The 15,379-nt window shown below is 41.6% G+C and overlaps 1 pseudogene; it reads left to right on the top strand.

Moving 5' to 3' along the window:
- Positions 1 to 2,476: 2,476 nt before the first annotated feature.
- LOC127228920 (60S ribosomal protein L23-like) lies at positions 2,477 to 4,059 on the top strand (annotated as a pseudogene).
- Positions 4,060 to 15,379: the final 11,320 nt, after the last annotated feature.

Below are 15,379 nucleotides of genomic sequence, written 5' to 3'. Positions count from 1 at the left end.
GGTTGTCCTGGGACTCACTTTGTAGATCAGGCTGGCCTTGCTCTCACAGAGATCCATCTGCCTCTGCCTCTGGAGTGCTAGGATTAAAGGTGTGTGCCAACACCGCCCAGCTTATTTATTTGTTTGTTTGTTTGTTTATCCTGAGACTGGGTCTTGCTATGTAGTTCTGGCTGTCTTGGAACTTACTATGTAGACTAAGCTGGCCTTGAACTCACAGAGGTTCACCTGCTTCTGCCTCCTGAGTGCTGGGTTTAAAGGTATGCACCATCACTGTCTGGCTGTAAAATATTTTTAAGTGGCTTCAACACAGTCTTTAAAATTAATCTCTGAGAAAAAAATGTTAAATAGCTCATAATTTTTTCTAGTGTGCTAAGTACAGATATTGACTGAGACATTCCTTTGACCCTTCAGACATTTTACTTGTGTTTTCTCTTATCTCCAAGATTAATCTTCTTTCCCTTAAATTCAGGGATAATAATGGATACTGGTTAAGATGTCTTATTCCTGAACTCACTGGCTTTCTCTAACTTGTGGATGAAAAGGTATAAGAGGACTTGAAAGTTTGCTTGACATTTTCAGATTTTAGGTATTCCAAAACAACTTTAGGATCCCTGACTTTAAAATCCAGCTTCAAACAAACAAAACTGGAGATGGCTCACCATGTAGAGAGGCACTTCATATGTAATCTAGAGAATCTGAGTTTGAGCCCTAAACCCTTCTAGGGTACGCACATGACTCCTCAGACACTAATAAAGTTATGGGACACATTGAATTTCACTGTCAATAATGTACTCATGATAGTCATTACAATTCTACAAATTGTTTTGTACCTCAGGAGTGGGAATAATAGATTCCACTTTCTTACTGAAATACACACACAGCCACACACACAAAACCCTGTTCACCTCAAGCCCACAACAAAAACAGCATTGTTTTTCTATAAAGTCTTCCAGAAGAGAGAGGAAAGTTGTCATTGAGGGAAAGAAGCTTACCAGATGCTGTTTAATAACTAGATTGGCAATAAAGCTGCAAGATGACAATCTTTGGACCTATGCTTTCAACTAAATGACAAGTATCTTTTCCAGGTGACCAGATAGCTACTCCAACAGAATTTAAACCAGTGTTCTTAGGAATGTGCCAGAAGCCAATGTCTTAAGGAAGACAACTACTCAGGCCCTTCCACATGAAGATGGCAATGGGAAGTGGATAACTTCTTCCCAAAGCAACAAGCAAGATGCATCTATTAATACTGTCACAAACAGGAATTACTGATTGTACAGGGCTGGCTAATGGGGACAAACTGCCATCTTCATGAGTGTTGCTTGCCTGCTTGCAAATGATCACCATGGCTGGGCTCATTGACAACTGGCCTTTCATAGAAGGAGAACTGGAGAGGGCCATAATACACAGTACCCAGATACTCCTCCCAGCTGTGCTCATGCAGTGGACATCAGGGAGGAGCTAGAAGTATATAGGTTGGGGAAGACTAGGGAGGGGCTCTATTCAGCCATGGGGGAGTTGTTGATCTATGCTGGGTGTAGATCTTCCAGTGTGACTGCTTAAAGGCTATCCTGCATCAAGTCTTTTCTGTCCCCAGAAGCCAGCTCTCAATAGTAACACGGAGACTTCTTATTAATTATGAAGGCCCAGCTTATAGCTTAGGTTTGTTCTTAACTATCTCATAACTTAAATTAACCCTATTTTTATTAATCTACATTCTACCACATGGCTTTTTATCTTTGTCCAATTCTGTGTGTTTGACCCTGTTTGGCTTCTCTGCCTGTCTTCTTCCCAGAGGCTTCTCTGCTTGGAAGTCCTGCCTACACCTCCTGCCTAGCTATTGGCCATTTAGTTCTGTATTAAACCAATCAGAGGGTTCCTTGGCAAAGATACCTTGGCAGTATACAAAAGGACTATTTTACAACACCACCCAATCTCTTGTGCATAGTACCTACTCCTATTATTATATAAGTAAGCCTATTGGACTCTAGTTTTCTGAGTGAACTTTGGTGGAATTATACCTTGGTTTATCACTAGAACCTTCTGAAAGGAATTAGATAGTTATATCTCCCCCAGGGAAGGAGTTTTAGCAACATAGAAGGTTGTTCTTTTGCTGTTGAGGTAGAAAATGGGAATATGAAGAGTAGCATCAGTACATAAAAGTGTAATACTTGTAGGTTAAGATTTAAAAAGTCAGACTTAGTTCAAGGCCCTGGGAACTAGAGACTTGTGGCTCTAGGTCTGGAAATTCAGAAGTTTATAGCTCTAGGTACTCAGACCTACCACTGGCCAGAGCCCGTGACTCATGGCCCTAAGCAACAGATCATTACTGTTCCAATCTTCCAAGCCACAAGCAGCTCTAGATGCACAGATGAGTCTCATTGTTCTGGCTGTGAGTACCCGTATCTCTGCTTGCACCCAGGAGTTAGTGTTAAAGCTGCCATGTTTTGGATTTCAGACTTTCAGCTCTTAAGTGATGGTGGCTCTCAGTACATCCTCTAGTGATTGGGGCTTGTGAGTCTCTCTCACCTTTGCCTCTTTGTAACCCTGTCTTAGCTGACTAATTTTTGCTACTGGCCAGTCTGAGACACTTTAACTGCCTTCTAACAGCTCCTGGATGGGTTTGGGGCTAAAACCAAGAGCTTTTCTGTTCTTTGTGCAACCAGCTAAACTACCATGGTGATAAAGACCACAAGGAGGATATACCAGGCCATTTGGAAGATACCCCTTAGTTGGGCCTGACATTCTAAGGGTAACAGACCAGAGAGAAGTCTTCTATAGACTGACCTGAAAAGCATATGAGATAGATTGCTTACATAGCCTGGTGGAGAGTGTGCCATGCTTGTGTACAAGTTACATAAGCTAGCCTCCTAGGAGATCAGGCACAAGCATTTCATGATTTCACTAAGATGTTCTGCCCTCAGTGAGAAGGCTGAAAGGTGAACAAAGTTATCTAAAATTCACCAAGGCTTGCCTGTCTCTGAATGGTGTTGAAAGCCAGTGCAAATTGCTGTCGTGACTGGAGCAAGTTGTCTATGAGGTTTTAAGAGCCATGCACCATTCCTAGTTTGTTCTCTGTGTTCTGTTTTTAATTCAAGATGAATGCTCTTTGCTGTTCTTCCACCATGATAGACTTGTCCCTCTGGAGTTGTAAGCCCAAATAAACCCTTCCTTTTATAAGTTGCCTTGGTCATGGTGTTTTATCACAACAGAAAGTTAACTAATTCAGATGGAAAGAAAACCTTTTTATACTGAGATAATGCATATGCAAAAGATGTAGTTCATGGTAGACGGCTTGCCACTTGCCATACCCTGCACTGCACACACAGGCAAGCACTCTAGCACCCAGCTACATCGTCAGCCCTGCTGAGTGATGGGAGATGTCATTCTGTAAATATGTTTCTTGTATTGGTTAATGAATAAAGCCCTGTTGACCAATAGGAAAGCAAGATAGGCAGGACTAGGAGACAAGGAGGATTTGGGAAGAGGTAGGAGGAGATTTAACATGTAGAGACTTGAGGGAAAAGAAGGTGTGGACCCTCTCTCCAGTAAGATAAGACCACGTGAAAACACTTAAGATTAATAGAAATGGCCTTTCTGGCTCTTTCCCGGCATCCAAGATATCGAAGCGAGGACGTGGTGGGTCCTCCGGAGCGAAATTCCGGATTTCCCTGGGTCTTCCGGTAGGAGCTGTGATCAACTGTGCAGACAATACAGGCGCCAAAAATTTGTATATCATCTCTGTGAAGGGCATCAAGGGACGACTGAACAGACTTCCTGCTGCTGGCGTGGGTGACATGGTGATGGCCACAGTTAAGAAAGGTCCATCCAGCAGTGGTAATTCATCAACGAAAGTCGTATCGAAGAAAAGATGGGGTGTTTCTTTATTTTGAAGACAATGCAGGTGAACAATAAAGGTGTAATGAAAGGTTCTGCTATCACAGGTCCAGTTGCAAAGGAATGTGCAGACTTGTGGCCCAGGATTGCATCCAATGCAGGCAGCATTGCATGATTCTCCAGCATATTTGTAAAATATATTCATTAAAAAAGTCTTTGCTCCAAAAAAAAAGATTAATAGAAATGGGTTAATATTTAAGACAGAGCTAGCCAATAAGAAACACTAGTAACAGGCCAACAGCTTTATATCTAATACAGCACCTCTGTGTGTTATTTGGGCTTGACACGGCTGTGGACCAGGCTGGTGGGAAAACTTCCCATAACAGCTGGGATTTATTTTTACTACCTTGTTATCTCAGTCACTCAATTTTTTTTTTTTTTAAAGACAGGGTTTCTGGCTTTGGAGGCTGTCCTGGAACTAGCTCTTGTAGACCAGGCTGGTCTTGAACTCACAGAGATCTGCCTGCATCTGTCTCCTGAATTCAGGGATTAAAGACATTTGTCACCAATGCCTGGCAGTCACTCAAATTTTTATATCTCTGATACTTTCTCATCACAGAAAATGATTGATTTTCACATTAAAATAGCTAAATACCTTAACTGACACCTCTCCAAAAAGGATAACATACATGCATAAGTATGTATAACATAAATAAACATATTAAGCGGTGTTCTATATCATGTTCTAGGATATGCAAATCAAACAACAGTGAAATACTGCTGCACCCTATTAAAATGCCCCCAAACTAGATTCCCCACACCAAATGCTAATGGCAACATGGGGCAACAACAGCTCCTGTTGGAAATGCAAAATAAAAAAGCTTCCTTGCAAGAGAATATGCAGCTTGTCATAAAACCAAACATACTTTTATGATGGAATGTTATTTATCACTAAAAAAGAAATGACCAGTCATCCTATGAAAAGGCATGGAGAAACCTGTCTTTTTTTTTTTTTTTTTTTTTTCCAGATATTGGTCAAAGCCTGGGCCTGCTTTCCCTAATACTCTGGACTTCCTCAGTTGTCCTTCGGGCTCCCCCACTCCTTTGGTCTGCCATGTGCCTGCTTGCTGACCTCCATTGCTAAGACATACCAACTTTTAGGATAAAGCTCAAGGGGAATCCTTGAAGGATTCCATAACGGGGCAAGGGGCAAACATGCCAGGCATACAAAACTTAAGTGGGGAGTTTTATTAGAAAGGGAAGGGAGAGGGGAAGGAAAGAGACACAGAGACATAGAGAGGACAGAAGAGTGGGTGCAGTTTTTTCTTTTATAGGATCTTTTGCTTCTTTGTGCAGACTACATAGTGACATTGCAACCCTGGAACCCTGGGCTGACCAGGACACTACCAGAGTGCATTCTGCCAAGTGACAGGCCAGCACTTAGGACCCTAGTTCAAGGGGCATAGTTTTCTCTTCCCCATATCTCAACTTCTAGAAACTGCTGAGATTAACAGTTTGTTTGCCCTGTTTTTCTTTTAAACCATTCTTCCTTCTGAGTCTGTTTCTGTTATCAACAAGGCTAAAAATCCCAAAGGGAATCCTAATTTCCACAGTAATGTGGGGTGTCCTGTTCTATCATTTTCTTTCTTAATTCCCTTGAGACCAGTAAAGTCTCCCAGTGACCCTGGAGGTTACCCTTTCAGCTATGCTGGCTTGTCAGTAAGCCCCAATGATTTTCCTGTCTCTCTCCAGAGTTACAGCTATTCTGGGCCATACCTAGCTTTTTATTTGAGTGCCAGGGTTCTGAATTCTGGTTTTTATGCTTGCATGGCAAGTGTTCTTTACTCACTAAGCCATCTCACAGCTCCAAGTTCTTTTCTCTGAGTATTAGCTAGTCCTTAATAGAACCCAGAGCTGCTCTTTACTGATGGGTCAGCTGAATTCTCCCAAGTCATTTGGAGTTCAAGGTAGAGAACAACATTCAGCTTTAACTGATCACTCACCTTGTATGAGAGCCAGGTAGGACTGCATTCCCAAGCTGTCTAACATCTCAAGAACGAATCTTGCTCCTGTTTCCTTTATGCAAGCCACTCCTCAGCACCAGAATAAGGTTTCAGACCCTTTGTATCTCATAAACTCTCTTGCCCAATGTACCCATTGGCTGTGTATATGAGCACACACATTCTATCTGCTTTGTGTCTATTTGTTCCTCTTGGGAGGGAGGATCTTTATGGAGAGTAGGGGAGGGTGAGCAGTGGCAAGCTGAGGAGTCCTTCCCAGCTGCAACTGTTTTTCAGATAAAGTAAATGATTTGATGTGCCATTAGGAAGATTAACCTCTATTCCAGAACCATACACTCTAATCTACATTAGGCAAGTCTAATCTTCTAGTTGGTGTTTGTTCTTTCTCTGGTTTTCAAAGGCTCATCATGCTAACTGCATGTGGTTCCCCTGGAGCTGCCTAGTTAATTTAAGGTAGGATTTAAATAGATCTTTTTAATCTGAACTTGATGTGGGAGAGTGGATAGCCTGTTTCTTTTGATGCCACCCTACTAGTCTGACATTTAGTTGTTTATATAAATTTGTATGCAACAAGGTCACATGTTGACTTGGATTAATTTGAGGGAGTTATGGGAAGTCTGTGGGGGAGGCTGCAGAGTGGTGGAAGCCACAAGAGGCAGACAGACAGGATGGAAGGAGCTGTGAAAAGTGGGCATTATGAACCCTGGCTTCTCTTAAATCAGGGGAGAGAGGAAAGCCTACCCTCTCTGCATAGTGCCTTCCAGATTCTCCTGTGGTCTGTGTCTGAACCCCTGAGCCATCTTCTCACATGAGCTTTGGTCATATGCCTGGCCTCTGGGCCTGCTGAGTCAGCAAGGGTAAGGTCTGTTCACTTCAGCTTCTGGAATGCAGTTGGCCACTGGGTAATACTGACCCACCGAGATCATGCACAACTGGGTGTTCTTAAGGAGTCAGAGCATTATAAATGCAAGGCAACATATCCTTACAGAGAACGGCTATAAGGAGAAAAGGGTCAGAGATTTAGGATGTGACAAATGAGCAGGGAAGTGAAAGAAAATAGGAGTGGGCAAAAGTATAGGACATAGACTCTCAAAAATTGTTTGGCCTCAGATAACATACTCATGTAGACAACTGTGGCTCCCCATCCCCAACTGTGGTTCTCAACCTTCCTGATGCTGTGACTCTTCAATATAGTTCCTCGTGTTGTGCTGACCTCCAATCATAACATTATTTAGTTGCTCCTTCATAATTTTGCTAGTTATAAATCAGGATATAAATATCTGATATTCAGGTTATCTGATATGTGACCCATGTGGGGTCTGGACTCACAGGTTGAGATCTGCTGTAACTAACAGAATTTTACAAGGTCTCTGAAAGCTGGGAGTACAAATTAGTCAGTCTAGAATTAGTTACTTTCTTTTACCACTAGATGGTGCTTTACAGATGGCTAGTGTGCAAGGATCCTGGCTAAACATCCAGCACATCTTGAATGGCTTTTGTAATCAGCCATTCAAGAAACACTGAAGAACTCAACTCTGGGGAAAGGTTATTTAACCCAGATGTGTAGATAGGCAGAAGGACATCCTGATAACATTTGAGACTTGGGTACAAGAGTAAGATAGATGTTGGAATGGGAACTCCAGAATTCCAACAGGGCAGTGATGGATAACACCTTTAATCCCAGCAGACGATTAAATCAGAGGCAGAAACCCTGTCTAGAAAAACCAAGGGGGTGGGGGGAGAAAAAAATCTCAAGGGATAAAAGTGGTTTGTGTAAGGAGTACGGTTTTTCCTCCCGCCGCCTAGTCTTGTCCCGCCACTGCGCCAGCCCCAATTACCACACAGAGACTCTGTATTTGATATAATTCTGTTGGCCTGTTACTAGTTTCTTATCGGCTAGCTCTGTCTTAATTATTAACCCATTTCTATGTATTTCCACGTGATCTTACCAGCGAGAGGTGGCTGGCGGTTCTGCCTTCTCCTGACTCTCCATGTTGACTCCTCCTTACTACTTCCTCTTTCCTCCTTGTCTCCTAGTCCCTCCTATCTTCCTTTCCTATTGGCCAACAGTGCTTCATTCATTAACCAGTATGAGAAACATATATACATAATGGCATCTTCCATCATCTCCTCTTTTCTGTCTAAATAAAAAAGAAGAGTTTTAACCTTAACATAGTAAAATATATCACACAACAGTTATCAAATAAGAATCACAGTTAATAATATTTAGTCCATTAACATTTAGCAAGATTAAAAGAAACTATTTTATCATCTATCCTATATTTGTGAGTCTAAAGTCCTATATGTAACTTATCTTTAAGCTTAACTAAGGAAAACTATAACCATAACTATTTGTCTTTAACTCCTTTAAAGACCACAGAAGGATAGTATATAAACTCTAGAAATGACAGAGACATCTCGCCTTGTCAGTCACCTGAAGTTTTTTGTAATCTTTCATCTTCAGTCCATAGGCCATAGTGTGTCTGGCAGACTCTTCAGCAAAGTAGGAAACTTTAAACTCTCATTTTGTATTGGCAGTTTGTCAGTCATTTTTCTCTGTGTCCTGCAGACTGTCTGGCAGACTCTTCCATGAAGCAGGAACTCTGTAGCAATGTCCATCTTGAATCATCAGTCACTTTTCTGTGGGTCCTGCATGTCCAGTTTATACAGCATAAAGTCCAACAGTCCAGACAAGAACAGTATCTTGTCCAAATGGCTAGTCTTGCCATATTGGGAGCAAACTTCATAACGAGATTCTTTGATGTTCATTTTCCTTTCTGATGCAGGTGTTGTTGCCAGGAGCAGTGATGTCTCACTTTCAAGAAAAACCCTAAACCATTTTAAATACCATATTCTGTAGGTCTTTGAAAGTTTTGAAGAATGCCTATCCATCTCAAATACATGTCTGTATATCTAGAAATCTTAACTAACTTAACTATAATATCTGACTATCATAGGTACTATCTATAATCTATATTGAATTATACATTACATTTCTAAATAAGCTATATAAACACAATACCTAAACAAAAGGAGAAATATATATATCACAAAATTGACCTTAAATTGTATCAATAAATGAAAATCCATTCCAAAACAAAGTAATCAATAAATGAAAATCCATTCCAACATAAAGTATTCATATCTATACCATAATTCCCTTTTTACCTTTAAAAAGAGATTGGTTGTGGTCATTAACCATTTATAACTAATCCCATTTAAATGAAAACAAACATTTATAGACAATATTTAGGAATTTGGGCGTCGTTCTTTCCAAACTACTTTCTGCTGACAGGGGGCGCTGTCATGGGGGATTTTGAGAAGACGCAGAAATCTTGGCTGTAGTCTGTAAGGCTGTTTTGTTTAGTTGTTTTGAATGTAGGATCACCTGGTACTCTGTTTTAGGCAGTCTGGCTTGCTCAAACCACATTAATCTGGAAGGAATCCATAGCTTTTTATTTCCTGTGGAAACAAAAATAGAAATCCTTTTCCCCAGTAACTTGTCCTTGAACTTAAATGTTAGAGTCAAAGTATTTTTAAAATATATAAATTGAATTGATCTAGTAGCATTTGTTTTAACAGTTGTTATTTCCTCAGCAGTCAAAAGATACAAAGACAATATAACACCATACAGTATCCATATGAGCAAGTGTCATGTCTTACAGGAATTGAAGGTGGTGGATTAAGAATGGAGAATCCCTGGCTGTCAGTTCAGACTATGTGAGTTCCTATAAACCCAGGTTAGCTGTTTTTGTGGGTTCCTACAATCCTTTCTTCTTCTCTTCTGCAGGATTCCCTGAGGTCAGCCCAATGCTTGGCTGTAGGTCTGCATCTGTTTCCACCAGTTACTGGATCATGCTTCTCTGATGACTATTGGGCGAGGCACCAATCTCTGAGTATACCAGAATATTGCTAGGCATCATTATGTTGCCTTTTTTTTTCTCTCTGATCATGTTTGGCTCTATCTTAGGTCTCTGGGCCATCCAGCCTCTAGGTCTTGGCACCCCAGGCAGTGTCAGGGGTGGGGTCACTCTCATGGCATGAGTCTGAGGCTGGACCAGTCATTGGTTGGCCACCCCCACAATCTCCATACCACCCTTAGTCTACCCCTCCCTCTTCCCACTCCCAATCCCATAGGCTGGACAGACTGTAGGTCAAAGGTTTTGTATCTGGGCTGGTGTCCCAATCTCTCCACTGGAAGTCCTACCCAGTTGCAAGAGATAGTCAGTTAAAGCTATGCATTCACCATTGTTAGGAGCCTTAACTGGTGTCATCCTTGTAGATTCCTGAGAGTTTCCCTAGTACCCTGGCTGTCTTGAAACTTACTCTGAAGATTAGGTTGGCCTCTAACCCTCCGGGGTCTGCCTGCCTCTGCCTCCTAAGTGCTGGGTGTGCCACTACTGCCCAGCTTTAGGTTTCTACCTGACCCAGAAATGCTCCCCTTTCCAGTCATCTCTTTTAGTGCTCTTCCCCTCCATCCATCCCCAGTGTGGTCCCTCATGTTCCCATCTCTACCAATCCCCAGTCCACCCACAAAATCTCTTCTATTTCTCCTTCCCCAGAGACCCATGCATCCCCTGCCCCTTGAGCCCTCCTTGTTACCTAGCTTTTATGGGTCTGTGGATTGTAGCATAGTTATCCTTTACCACTAATATCCATTTATAAGTGAGTACACACCATGCTTGTCTTTCTGGGTCTGGGTTACCTCACTTAAGATGATTTTTTTTTTAATTCCATCCATTTGCCTGCAAATTTCATGATATTATTGTTTTGTTTTTTTCTCTTTTTAAAACTTTAATTAGAAACAGTCTTGTTTTACATATCAATCACAGTTCCCTTTCCCTCCCATCCTCCCATTCTCCCCACTGATCCCCCTACCCATCCCCTTTCTGCTCCCCAGGGAGGGTTCCATGGGGGAATCATCAAAATCAGTGACATCATTTGGAGCAGGGCCTACGCTCTCCCCTGTGTGTCTAGGCTGAGAGAGCATTCCTCTATGGGGAATGGGATCCCTATTCATACACTAGGGATAATACTGATCCACTACCAGAAGCCCCAAATACAGCCCAGGCCTCCTAACTGACACCCACATCAGGAGGTCTGGGTAGATCCTATGCTGGTTTCCAGTTATCAGTCTGGGGTTCATGAGACTCCCCCACACCTTGTTCTTTTTTTTTGTGTTTGTTTTTTGTTTTGTTTTTGTTTTTTTGAGACAGGGTTCCTCTGTGATTTTGGAGGCTGTCCTGGAACTCGCTCTGTAGACCAGGCTGGCCTCGAACTCACAGAGATCCACCTGCCTCTGCCTCCCAAGTGCTGGGATTAAAGGCGTGTGCCACTAACACCTAGTGAGATTCTTCTTGTTCAGGTCTGCTGTTTCTATGGGTTTCCCCAGCCTGGTCTTGACCCCATTGCTAACTAATACTCTGTTGTCTAAAAGTACCATATTTTCTTCATCCATTCTTCAGTTGAGGGACATTTAGGTTGTTTCCAGGTTCTGGCTATTACAAATAATGCTGCTATGAACATAGTTGAGTAAGTGTTCCTGTGGTAGGGTGGAGCATCTTTTGGGTATATGCACCAAAGTAGTATAGCTGGGTCTTGAGGTAGATTGATTCCCAATTTTCTAAGAAGCTGCCACATTGATTTCCAAAGCAACTGTACAAGTTTACACTCCCACCAGCAGTGGAGGAATGTTTCCTTTTCTCCACATCCTCTTCAGCATAAGCTGTCACTTGTGCTTTTGATACTAACCATTCTGACATGTGTAGATAGAATCTCAGAGTCATTTTGGTTTGCATTTCCCTGATGGTTAAGTATGTTGAATATTTCTTTAAGTGTATCTTGGCCATTTGAGATTCTTCTGTTAACAAGTCTCTGTTTAGATCTGTACCCCCTCATTTTTTTTTTTTTTTGTTATTGGCTCTGATTTTTTTTAAATTTTATTTTCTTATTTTTTTAAAAAATATTTTTTATATTCCAATCCCAGTTCTCCTTCCTCTTCTCCTTCTCCTCCCCCCTCCCACTTCCCTCACCTCCCATCTGCTCCTTGGAGAGTGTAAAGCCTCCCCTAGAAAGTCTACTAGGTCTATCTCATCATCTCACTGAGGCTGGACCAAGGAACCACTCCCCCACCCCCATACCCCTGTGTCTAGGCTGAGCAAGGTATCTCTCCATATAGAAAGGGCTCCACTAAGTCAGTTTGTGCATTAGTTTAGATCTTGGACTCACTGCCAGGGGCCTCATAGATTGTCCCAGTCGCACCATTGTCGCCTATATTAAGGGAATCTAGTTCAGTCTTATTCAGGTTCCCCATTTGTCAGACCAGAGTCAGTGGTCTCTTACTAGCTCAGGTCAGCTGATTCTGTGGGTTTCCTATCATGGTCTTGACTCCTTTGTTCATATTATCACTCCTCCCTCACTTCGATTGTACTCCAGAAACTCAGCCCAATGGTTAGCTGTGGATTTCTGCATCTGCTTCCATCTGTTTCTGGAAGAGGGTTCTAGCTTCTCTGGGGTTGTAGATTGTAGGCTGGGTATCTTTTGCTTTATGTCTGGTATCCACTTATGAGTGAGTATACACTATATTTATCTTTCTCATTTTGGGTTACCTCAGTCAGGATGTTTATTTCTAGTTCTGTCAATTTGCCTGGAAAATTTTAGGATGTCATTGTTTCTTACCAATGAGTAGTACTACATTGTGTAGATGTACCATCTTTTCTTTATTCATTCTTCAGTTGAAAGGCATCTAGGTTGTTTCCAAGATCTGGCTATTAAGAATAATGTTGCTATGAACATAGTTGAGCAAATATCCTTGTTGTGTGATGTACTCCATTTTTAAATTGGCTTATTTGGTGTTTTGATGTCTCACTTCTTCAGTTCTTTATATATTTGGAGATCAGTCCTCTGTCTGATGTGGGGATTGGTGAAGATCTTTTCCCATTCTGTAGGCTGCCATTTTGTCTTATTTACCATGTCCTTTGTTTTACAGAAGCTTTTCAGTTTCATGAGGTCCCTTTTATTAATTGTCAATCTTAGTGTCTGTGCTACTGGTGTTCTGTTTGGGAAGTTGTCTCCTGTGCCAATGCATTTAAGGCCATTGCCCACTTTCTCTTCTATCAGGTTCAGTGTAACTGGGTTTATGTTGAGGTTTTTGATCCACTTGGACTTGAGTTTTGTGCAGGGTGAAATACTGACAGCCAGGAAGCCTGCATGGGACTGACCTAGGCCCTCTACTTTTATGTGACAGTTGTGTATTTTGGTCTACTTATGGAACTCCTAGCAGTCGTAACAGGGTTTATTCCTAAAGCTTTGACTAGTTTTTTGGAACCTATTCCTCACACTGGATTCCCTTACCCAGCCTTAATACAAGGGGAGGAGCTTAGTCCCACCACAGCTTGATATGCCATGCTTTGTTGATACCCATGGGAGTATCTTTCTGAACAGAAACAGGGAAGGAGTGGATTTGGGGGGAATGGAATAGAGGTGGTGGTGGGGGAATAGTAGGAGAGGAGGGAGGGGGAACTGCAGTCAGGATACAAAATAAATAAATAAATTAAATTAATAATAACAATAATAAAAAAGAATTGAGAATTACCTAAACAATGGTGGCAAATGCCTTTAATCCCAGTACTTGGGAGGCAGAGCGAGGTGGATCTCTGTGAGTACAAGGCTATCCTGATCTACAAAGTAAGTTCCAGGATGGCCAGAGTTACACAATGAAATCCTGTCTCAAAAAAAAAAAAAAAAAAAAAAAAAAAAAACAAAAAAACAAAAAACAACCAAAAATAAAAGCAAAAAACCAACACCCAAAACCAAAACTAAAGAAAAAAGAATAGAGAATCAATGGAAAAACAAGAACAAAAACAAAAACAAAAACCAAGCCAACAATCTATGAGTTGGAGGAGAATAAGCAGGTGTGATGGAAAGGTTTGGGGGAGAATGATGTAATTATATCATTTCAAAAAGGAAAAAAAAATTAATGAAGAGGAAGCAAGCATTTCAGGTGTGAAGAATGTATGAATTTAAATTAAATCATGGCAGTTTGTTTGTCTTGAATTAGGCTCTGAATTCTACATCTTAGGGAAGATACAGACCTTGGGAAGTGGGCTGTGTTGGATAACTACTTTGATTATATCTCTAAGAATTCTCACCACTGGGGACTGGGGAGATGGCTCAGTGGTTAAGAGCTCTTGCAGAAGATCTGTCTTAGGATTCTATTGCTGTGAAGAGAGATCATGACCACGACAACTCTTATAAAGGAAAACATGTAATTGGGGCTGGTTTACATTTTCAGAGGTTTTGTTCATTATCATTATGGTGGGACACAGTTGTATGCAGGTAGACATGGGGCTGGGGAGGAATCTGAGAATGAAGAAGGAGCTACATCTTGATTCCACAGGCAACAGAAAGTTATCAGTCTTACTGTGAGAGGCTTGAGAATATATGAGTCCCCAAAGCCTGCCTCCACAGTGACACAGTTCCTTAAACAAGGTCACACCTACTTCAACAGGACCATACCTCCTAATTGTGCCACTCCCTTTGGAGTCTTTCAAACCACCACATGACTCAGGCTTGGTTCCCAGTACCTATGTCAGGAGTCTCAATCATCTGCAATACCAGTTCCAAGGGACTTGACACCTGTCCTCAACATGCACACCCCTCCAGGACTCAACATAGACACACACAAATAATTTTTTTTTTTTTTGAGACAGAGTTTTCCTGTGTAGCTCTGCCTGTCCTGGAACTTGCTACATACACCAGGCTGGCCTCAAACTCACATAGAGCCCCTTGCCTCTGCCTCCCTGCCCAGCCCAACAATAAATCTTAAAAGTAAATAAGTAAATAAATAAAAAAATAAAAGATTCCCCATTGCTTTCCTGGGTCAATCCTTGTTTCCTAACTTCCCTACTTGCCCATTCATTCTCTCCATTTAGCTAAATTGGATTCATTGCAAAGCAAGTAGTATTATATTAAATACCTGGGACTGCAAGTGCTTGTGAACCATTTAACAGCGTCTGTAAAGAAGGGAAAGAAGCAGCTCTTGCTTTACAGAATGGAAGCTTCCACACAATAGCTTATTTCACTCTGTTGACATGCCCACTTAGTGACTGATTTTTAAAAATCTTTTGTATTATATTATATTATATTTATTATATTTATTACATCCCTACTGCAGTTTCCCTTCCCTTCAGTCCTCCCAGTCCCTCTTCTCTCCCACCTGCCTCTCCCCAGATCCATTCCTCCTTTTTCCTAGGGATATCAACCCAATACAGCATAACAAGTTACAATAAAACTAGGCATATATCTTCATATCAAGGTTGGATGAGGCAATTCAGTAGAAGGAAAAGTGTCCCAAGAGCAGGCAAAAGAGTCAGAGACAGCTCCCACTGCCATTATTAGATGTCCCACAAGACCACCAAGCTACGAGACCATAACATATATGCAGAGGATCTATATCAGGCTCCCTGATTGTTGCTTCAGTCTCTGTGAGCTACTATGAGCCCTGCTTACTTGATTTTGTG

This window comes from Phodopus roborovskii, unplaced genomic scaffold (genome assembly GCF_943737965.1).
Source record: "Phodopus roborovskii unplaced genomic scaffold, PHOROB, whole genome shotgun sequence".
NCBI lineage: Eukaryota > Metazoa > Chordata > Mammalia > Rodentia > Cricetidae > Phodopus > Phodopus roborovskii.
Note: the sequence above shows the minus strand (reverse complement) of the source record. Positions and strands in the feature narration are given on the sequence as shown.